This window comes from Mobula hypostoma, chromosome 7 (assembly GCF_963921235.1).
Source record: "Mobula hypostoma chromosome 7, sMobHyp1.1, whole genome shotgun sequence".
NCBI lineage: Eukaryota > Metazoa > Chordata > Chondrichthyes > Myliobatiformes > Myliobatidae > Mobula > Mobula hypostoma.
Window position 1 is genome coordinate 66,798,912 of NC_086103.1, and position 4,067 is coordinate 66,802,978.

The following is a 4,067-nucleotide window of genomic DNA, read 5'->3' on the forward strand; positions in this document are numbered from 1 at the left end:
TGGAGCACCCAGTCATGTGGAGAACGTACAAATTCCTTACAGGCAGTGGCGGGAATTAAACCTGGGTCACCTGTACTACTGTAAAGAGATGTGCTAACCACTATACTACTGTGCTACATGATTGTCCTCAAGGTGAGGAAAGTAATAATTATACAGGAGATTCTGTTAACATCATGAAAAAAGGGAATTTGACTTGAAAGTGATAGAAAAATAGCTTCCTTTGGATTTTCTATTTTGTAACTAATGGAATAAAGAGTAGATTTCATTAGGCTACCACATGGGAAATAGTTAACTCATCTACCATTCAATCTGGACTTGTGTCATTGTGCAGGTTAATAAGGGATCTGAAGTCAAGATATATAAATACTACCTACTACTAGAACATGAATCATGTTATATTACAGAAACCACAGTATATAGTTATTTTATGCTAATGTCACATTCATTCTGATGTCTCTCCATGGATATTGCCTGCCTAGCAAGTATATGCACCCTAGAGAGGCTGGTCTTGGCTCACCTCTGACCCCAGCCCTTGATCCCCTGCAGTTTGCCTACCAGGAGCACACTGGAGTCGATGATGCTGTCATCCACCTGCTGAACAGAGCCTACTCCCATTTGGATCGGCACTGTAAGGATCATGTTTTTTTTATTCCTCAATTGCCTTCAATACCATACAGCTCTCATTGCTGGGTGGGGCAGGGGGGAGCTCGATTAAATGCAGGTTGGCACTTCCATTACAAGAGAAAATCTGCAGATGCTGGAAATCTGAGCAACACACACAAAATGCTGGAGGAACTCAGCAGGCCAGGCAGCATTTATGGAAAAAGTACGGTTGACATTTTGGGCTGAAATCCATCGGCAGGAATTCCAGTTGGCCCTTCGATTATATCCTGGGTAATGGATGACCTGACTGGCAGACCACAGTCTGTGAGGCTTCAGAGCTGTGTGTCAGACATGGCTATAAGCAGCACTGGGGCCCCAGAGGGGACTGTATTGGCTCCCTTCCTGTTTACCCTGTATACCTCGGACTTTAGATACAACACTGAGTCATGTCATCTGCAGAAATTCTCTGATGACTCAGCAACAGTTGGGCGTATAAGGGGAGGACAGGAGGAAGAGTACAGAGCCCTGATGGAGGACTTGGTCAAATGGTGCAAGATGAATCATCTGCAGCTCAACATCAGAAAGACGAAGGAGATGGTGATGGACTTAGAGAAAACTAAGCCTGCACTGCTCCCTGTTACTATTGATGGTGAGGATGTGGATGTGGTCAGCACTTACAAGTACCTGGAGGTACACTTGGATGATGGACTTGAGTGGAGCACCAACATAGAGGCAGTGTACAAGAAAGACCAGAGTCACTTCTACTTTCTGAGCAGACTGAGGTCCTTTGGAGTATGCAGGTCACTCCTTCACATGTTCCACCAGTCTGTTGTTGCCAGTACAATCTTCTATGTGGTGGTGTGCTGGGGCAATGGCATCAACATGGGTGATGCCAACAGGCTCAATAAACTGATTAGAAAGGCTGGCTCTGTTATAGGAGTCAAATTGGACACACTGGAGGCTGTGGTAAGACAAAGGGCTCTATGGAAAATCTTGGCAATTCTGGACAGTATTTCCCACCCTCTGCATGTCACCTTCGCTGAGCAGAGGAGCACCTTTAGTAATAGACTAAAACAACAATGTTGCTCCAAAGAGCGCTATATGAGGTCATTCTTGCCCTTGGCCATTAGGCTCTATTATGTGTCAACTTGTAGACGGGGAAGTGATGACCCGCACCCCCCCCCCCGTTAGACAGTTTGAGGTAACTTATTTTTGTTAATTCTTTCTTACTTCTCTTCTAATATTTATATATTTGTATAACTGTGCACTTGAAATGCGACTGTGATGCTGTAATTTCCTTTGGGATCAATAATATCTATCTATCTACAGTAGTTTCTGTATATGATATCAATGCTGCTTCAAGGCTTCCTAGTGTGCTTCAGCTGAAGGGTCAGTGAATAGAGAGATAGATAGGAAAATGAAATTGTGTTTACACAAAAATTATTATAATGTACAAGGTATTGTCCTTTGCACCATAACACAATAAAATCATCATTACTAGATTTAGTAGAGTGGAAAATAAAATTCCAAAACAATATTTCTTGGATGCATTACCTTCCATGGTTTTCCAACATGAAGGCTGAAGTTGTTGGAGAGGGTGCTTTTGTCAATGCTATCAAAAGGCATTCACTTATCAACAACCTGCTCACTGATGCTTGGTTTGAGATTGGGGAATATCACTTAGCTTCTGAGTTCATTGTATGTAGCCTTGTGGACCAAAGGGCCGAATTTCTGAAATGATGTAAGATCAGCTGCCTTTAATATGAAGATTGCACTTGACTGAGAGTGACATCGAGGGGGCTAGGAAGTCAAAATCAATGGGCATCAAGGAGGAAACTCTCCACCAGCTCGTTATACCTCCCACAAAGTATTTGCTTCAGCGGCTTCAATAATGACCTTCCTTCCATCAGAAGGGGGATCCTTATTGATCAGGAAATTTTACTGGCCATGCTTACATACTGCGAAAACTGGACAGCATTCAGGACTGTGTAGGAAATAATAATTTCACCACAGAACTGCATCTCCACAAGAGGGGATCTAACCATCTACATTTGGCATTTAGTGGCAGAGGTGCCACCTCAAACTTCCTGGTATCATTGTTAACTAGAAATTGGATCAATCACATAAATAATGTGTGCACAGGAGCTGGTCAGAAGCTGGGCATCCTTGCTAAGCTTTTCTCTGAGCTTTTCCACATGTAGCATTAGGAACGCAATAGAAACCTCTTATACTTAATTGAGTATGGCTCTAATAACATTCAAGAAACTTGACACAATTAAAAATCAAAGAGTCCATTTGATTTAACACCACATTAAGTATTTATTCTCCCCACCAGAAGCAAACTGAGGCTGCTGAGTGCGCCATCTAGAGATAACACTGCAGAAACGCACCAAGATTTCTTTCACAACTCTTTCCAAACCTGCAATGTCTTACATTTAGAAGGGGTTTTCAAGAAACCATCACGTCTAGAATCCTCTCCAGGTTTCAAATAATCCTGACTTGGAAACATGTCACCAGCCTATCACTGTTACTGGTTCTACAGCCTGGAACTCTCTACCCAACAACCTTATAAAGAAGGATTTGCAAGTACTTCAAGAAGTTGTATCAACTTCATTATCTGTAGTACCGACATCTCAACTTGTTTAACATTTTTCAGAAATATGATTTCCTATTAAATGTTTGTACCCTTATGTAAATATATCATCACTTTTAATGACAAATTTACATATTAAATATATTTAAATGAGCCAAACAAGGTCAAGTTTTAGACCATAAGGCATAGGAGTAGAATTAGGCTATTTTACCTATTGAAACTGCTCCTCCATTCCTTCATGGCTGCTTTATTATCCATCCCAAACCCATTCTCCTGCCTTCTCCCGTAACCTTTGACATCCTTACAAATCAAGAACCTATCAACCCCTGCTTTAAATATATGATTGCTTCGAAGGATTTTGGAGGGAAGTGGGCAGGAATTCCAGAAGTCCAAGATGATTGAGAGCAAAGCCCCTGGTGTTATGGCAAAAAGACTGGGGGGGATTTGGGGGAAAATTCAGAGGATCAAAAGAGAGCTTCAAAGAATTATGAGGCACATTCTTCAAAGAATTATTTATTTATTGAAATACATCATGGAATAGGCCCTTCTGCCCCTTCAAGCTGCACCACCCAGCAAATCTCCTGACTTAAACCAAACCTAATCACGGAACATAGAAACATAGAAAATAGGTGCAGGAGTAGGCCATTCGGCCCTTCGAGCCTGCACTGCCATTTATTATGATCATGGCTGATCATCCAACTCAGAACCCCACCCCAGCCTTCCTTCCATACCCCCTGACCCCCATAGCCACAAGGGCCTTATCTAACTCCCTCTTAAATATAGCCAATAAACTGGCCTCAACTGTTTCCTGTGGCAGAGAATTCCACAGATTCACCACTCTCTGTGTGAAGAAGTTTTTCCTAATCTCGGT